This window comes from Macrotis lagotis, chromosome X, assembly GCF_037893015.1.
Source record: "Macrotis lagotis isolate mMagLag1 chromosome X, bilby.v1.9.chrom.fasta, whole genome shotgun sequence".
Taxonomy (NCBI): Eukaryota; Metazoa; Chordata; class Mammalia; order Peramelemorphia; family Peramelidae; genus Macrotis; species Macrotis lagotis.
In genome coordinates, this window is record NC_133666.1 from 548,718,588 (window position 1) to 548,724,587 (window position 6,000).

The 6,000-nt window shown below is 36.2% G+C and overlaps 1 long non-coding RNA gene across 1 annotated transcript in view; it reads left to right on the plus strand.

Annotated features, from left to right (window-relative positions):
• The window catches only part of LOC141497594 (uncharacterized), a 48,826-nt gene extending 43,082 nt beyond the window's left edge, over window positions 1-5,744 (plus strand). Inside the window, exon 4 of the long non-coding RNA XR_012471370.1 lies at window positions 5,111-5,744. This is a non-coding gene — a long non-coding RNA (uncharacterized LOC141497594). The remainder of the gene's footprint in view (window positions 1-5,110) is intronic.
• The last annotated feature ends 256 nt before the right edge of the window (window positions 5,745-6,000 follow it).

Below are 6,000 nucleotides of genomic sequence, written 5' to 3' on the forward strand. Positions count from 1 at the left end.
AGAAAACTTCGGGCTTAAGAAAGACTGCCAGATTTGCGTTTAGAGACTCCAGGTGTGGTGTGACTGTGTGTGGGGAGGGGGATAAGGGGGAGCCATTAGGAGGGTGTGTGTGTTTCTGTGTGTGTGTGTACATACACCTCCAGGCTCTTTTAAAGAATCAAAATTTCCTCAAAAATGAAGATACTGAAACAGGGACAGTCAAATGTACAGGAGGATGCTTGGAAACTCTCAATGTAAGGGAATTTGGTTGTGCAAAATAGCCCTGCAAGCGTACACTTGCTCTTAGGTCACAGCATACACACATCCTGCATTGTTTTTAATAGGATGCTGGGAACTCCAGGGTTGTGACTTCCAGCCAAAAGTAAACTTGTTGCATAATAACCAAAGGAAGAAGGGATAAGCAAGTATTTTCTCCAGGGGAGGAAAAAAAACTTGAAATGCCAGGAAGGAAATGGGATGAAAGTAATCACAAGCCTAATTAAAAATGATTCAAAGATGTTAACGACTAAAAAAAATTTAATACAGACACTGCTTTTGTATGTATTCCTCCCCAGAAAGGAATTCAGGAATAAGGTGGGCTCCTTTTAGCCTCATCCAAAAAAGGTATGTTATTGAGAGTTACAAGGCAGACACAATTATAACCTTAGTCCACCCATACCAGGGTCTTGCAGCCTGAATTTTGGGGTGCCAACTTGCTGCTTGTTTCTTTGGTAACAAGCATTTATAATCCCCAAATATTTATAATTTCTTTATAGATGAGGAAAATTGCCTAGAGAAGAAACAATCATGAGTAGTCTCTGCTAGAAGAAGAAGAATTAATCAGTCACCAAACATTAAGTTCCTACCACATGTGAGATAACTATATTAGGCAGTGGGGATTTCCATCCTCAAGGCATCTTGCCCTTCAGTAGGGTTTGACTAGCACGGACACACACGCATGCTATAATCAAAATTAAGATAATTTGAGATACAAAATTTCAAGTACAACTGATTATTAGAAAAACATGAATTTACCATTAGTTAGGATCTTGACTTCCTTAGCAAAGCTGAATGAGAGAGGCAGCTCTCTTATGTAATATTACTTAAAGAAGACCATGACATCAGGGAGGTGATGCCTTGACATGCATGTGAGTTGAATTTGAGGGAGGGGTTGCTGTGCTAAGTTCCAGCCTCACTTTCTCCTCCTGAACCATCTGGGTCTAGTGGCCAGATATGAGACAAAGGGAGATTGTCCTGAATGCCAGACAATTTGGGATTAAGTGACTTGCCCAAGGTCACATAGCTAGTAAGAGTCAGGTATCTGAGACCAGTTTTGAACTCAGGTTTTCCTGACTCCAGGGCTGGTGCTCTATCTGCTGCACCATCTAGTTCTGTTTTCTAGTTTTTAGGGAAGTGAAGAACAAAGAATAGGACTTTGTTGGTGAGGAGTAAGTTATGATTGAATAGACAAACTTGACATAACAAATGGTGAAATCAATGTTTGGTTTTGGAGTTGAGGGATGGAGTACAATGTTATTGGTTGAAAACTGAAATGAGAGGTCAACAACACTGTGACTGAGAAACATTCATATGTGCATGTATATATATGTGTGTGTATGTGTATATATATATATATATATATAAATATCTATCTATATCTTTCTATCTATCTCTATATCTATATATAATATATAAAATATCTAACCTGCAAAGTTAGAGATAGTTTATTAGACTTCTTTGGATGATAACCCAGATAAACATGAAGGATAGCTTGATGGTATAAAGATACTAAACCAGACTCCCTGGTATCCAACCTACATCTGTCAAGGATAACATTTCCTTGAGGCATTAATTAGCAGGAGAACTAAACTTCTAAACTTATATAGGCCAGCTAAATTTCTGAAATAAGTTCAAAAGTCAAAGAATCACGACTTCTACAGTTTCAGGAAAAAAATGAATTAATTGTAAATGGGATCAATTAAATCCAACAGCATCAACTAGTACAAAAAAAAATAGACAAAGTGAACACAAGGTACCCTCAGAGAGACACCAGCAGGTGGAAGAATCAAGAATCTCCTCATAGAGGAGGAGAACCATGTGCTGGGCTTTGAGGGAAACTAGGAAATCTAAGAGAAGGAGGTGGGGCTGTGGATGTTACTGGCCTTGGTTCACAATTTATTCAAAGGCAGAGAAATGTGGGAGAAAACACACAATCGAGTCCTATAGGGGCAAAGAAAGAAGTAAAGAAAAGGAAGCACCAGAGTTTGGAACAATGAATAAAGGGGCAGCTAGGTGGTACAGTGGATAGAACACTGGCCCTGGAATCAGGAGGACCTGAGTTCATACTTAATAATTATCTAAATGTGTGATCTTGAGCAAGTCACTTAATCCCATTGCGTTGCAACCCCCCCACCCCAATAAATTAAAAAAGAAAAATGAATAAAAAATGGAAGTGATCTTGGCTTCCTCGGCAAAGCTAAAACCCTGAATGAGGGAGATGGTTCTCTTTGTGATATATTTTTGTCCTTGTTTCCTGAAGACCATGACATACATGTGAATTGGATTTGAATGAGGGAGTACTGTGTAAAGTCAGCAGCCTCTTTCTCCTCCATAGCCATTTGGGACCAGTGGGCAGATATACATCAGGATACTGGTTCAGCATTGGTATATTGGGAAGCTGATTGAACTTTGAGTAACTAGACTTGAGTTTTAGCATCAACTCTTCCATTCATTTGCAGTGAAACTTTGGGCAAATCACTTAATTTTGCTCAGTCTTAGTTTTCCCATCTATAAAATGGGGGTGGATAAAACCTTCATCACTCATCTTTCAATGTTGTGAAGAGAAAAGTGTTTTATCTGAGTGATGATGATTCTGTGATGTAACTGTGTGCCATACAGTATCATATAATTTCCTCATATCGAATGAATTGTTAGTTGTTTCCATTGTCTTCATTCTCCATGAACTCATTTAGGAATTTCTTGGTAAAGATACTGTTGTGTGGGTTTTCAATTTTTCTTCAGTCCATTTTACAGATGAGGAACTGAATCAAATTAGGGTCGAATCTTCCCGACCGCAGGCCTAGCACTTGATCCATTGCCCATTTAGCTGCTCTATAGACTGAATAACCAAATATAAACTATTTGAGACCCAGGGAGCAAGAGGAATAGTACAAAGGAAAATGGGCATTTCTAATTCTGTACCTTCCTTGGAGAAAATATTTGCTTTATTCTTCTGCCTTTGGTTGTTGTGCAATGAGTCTTATAGGAATTTACAATGTAGTTAAGATGAAGAACTTAAAAAAATTCTAAAGATTTTACTGGCAAGATCTGAGTACAAATTTTGCCTCAGTGGCAAGAAATGGCGATGTGCCCTTTGGTTTAACCTTAAAGTACCTCCAATGAAATCTTCTGAGTATAAACTGCAGAATAAGTAATGACCTGTTTTGGTGGTTAGAGTGCTTTAGCAGATAAAGTTAAAAAGACTTGGGTTTAAATCCTTCCTCAGATTCTCCCTAGCAGGGTGACTCTGGATAAATCTTTTAACTTCTCTCTCTGTTTATTTCCTCTTCTTTTAAATGAAGAAAATAATGGTACCAACTTCACAGGGTTGATTTCAGGATCAAATGAGTTAAACATATATAAACTATGTTGCAACCCTTAAATATGATACACAAATGCTTGCTGTTATTATTAATCACTAATAATTTCCTCATTAAGAGTTTTCTATATCAATGAAATCACAGGCCTACCTTTCTCCTACCTACCAAACCCACCATAAAAAATTGACAGAAGAAAATTTTGTTGATAGGAGGACCTGGATTCTAGCTATATGCTTATGGTCAAATAACTGAACCTCAGTTTCCTCACCTTTAAAATGAAGAAATTGAATAAAATAACCTCTTAGGTCCCTTCCAACCTATATAGCCCTATATGCTTCTGACTATCTGTACCCTTCTTGCTGATCATGGCATGATCCTGTTATTCTGTCCAACTGCAATAAAGTTAAGTCAATCCTTTAGCAAGGACTAAAGGAGCTTTAAGAGAATGAATGGTGTTCCCAATGACATTGTTGGCCAGGAGTTAGAAAAACACTCTTTGTGAGGAGGGCTGGTAACTAATGGAGACCTTTTATGGTTTGGAGTGATTTGAATGATTCCACATAGGTTTTTTTAAAGAGGGAAAATCAAAGTTGTTGGAATCCTCTTCAAGGTATCAGAGTCAAGGAAGCATATCAAGATTTTTTTGAATCATCATTTCTAGGCTACTGTATTTTTGCTAAGCTGTCTGGTCCTTATGTAAAAAAAAAGTATTAGTACTATAAGAGTAGCAGAATAGCAACTGTCTATCTAAGATGAAATAAAACTCCAACCTCTATCATGTAATGGAGAAAAACTCCTTCGTTTTGTAACCAGCAGGTGACACTGTCTGGCAAGGTTTGAAGATTTAAACAGCCGGACAGCTTCCTCATCTTACAAATTTGGGCAAGTTCACTTTCCTTAGCTCCTTGTAGGAAGGGTTGGGGAGATGGAGAGATAAGATTTTTCCTAATTTGATGCTGGAACTATTCCCATTACCAGAGACAAAGAACAATAGTAACCTCACAGAAAAGGAAAAAAAGTGAAGATTGTAAACTCTATGACTATTTGCTACTGAGGAAGCCTCTTGCCTTCTATTTTTCCTAAATTTATTTATTCTGCTAAGGGTAGGATAAGTGATCTTAACTTACATGACCAATCTACTTTGCTTTTTAGTAGCTTGTGTTACTAATTCAACCAAAACCATACTAAGCTATTGATAATAGCTTAGAGCCCCCAAGTCAGGATAAAATTCTAGTTAATTTAGAAAGCCATTCAAACCTCTGTTCTATTTAGCTATGTTATTTCAAGCCATTCCAGATTCCTTCATTTTAACCCCTTTGCACTCAACTGATAATAGACATGAATCTCATAGAAGTTATCATGAATCATAGTATTATAGGAAAACATTAAAAATTAGGGAACAACTTAAGCAGAAACTTGAAAATAAAATTTTGAACATGTGGGTGAAGGAGAGAGCAATTAAAGCAGAAGCTATTTTACTGGAGATTCAGGCCCACAATATTCAGACTTCTTTCTTATTTTCTCTTTCTCAGATTGCTAACATCCTACCAGTGTCGTCGTAATATGGAACACAACTGCTTCAGAAGAATGAAAAATGAATATATAGAGGCCATCAGAGTTGCTTGATAGATGTGGGCAGGTTACAAAATATGACCAATGAAGAACAATGGAGAACAATAGGACTAATAAGATATCAATGAATTGTTTGATTGGAAGAGAAGATGGGCATCTAATATAGCACAAAAAAATGAGATTACAGGTATTCTATTGACACTCTATGAATCAAGAGCAAGTGAGGTATGTTTATGTGAGACTATATTCAAGAGTTCTACAGGATGTCAGACTGTGAAGTTCAGTAAGAGACAATTATTCCTGGACCCATCTTCTGGGATTAATATGGAACCAGAGCATTTTCTTTTTTCTGAGAACTCCTTTCAACAAAAAAAATGTTGTGAACACCCAGGGGAATTTAATATACTATGCCTTATAATATTTTATATACCCATTAAGTACCTGCAATAACCACAATGATAACTTTTGCTTTCCGAAGACTCCAAATTAAATTTTATATCAATAATTATAAAGTTTAATGTTTTCTACCTGTAATCATGATATTCAAAAAATAACTTATAAAACTTATAAATATGAATATTTTGTGAATTAAAACAATCCAACAAGACTTTATATTCTTACTATTTTTTGCAAAGCTTCATATTAAATTTCCTTATATAAGATTTATTGGATACAAATAACATTTTAATGAAATATGTTACAACTTGCAAGTTGTTTAACATAACATAGTGATTACATGTAAAATTGATATTGGAATTTTATATTTGAACAAGTTTCATTATCTGGTTTAATACCAGATGACAGTTTTAACTCTGGTGGTGCATATGCTTTAGTGATTATGGTTTTTCAA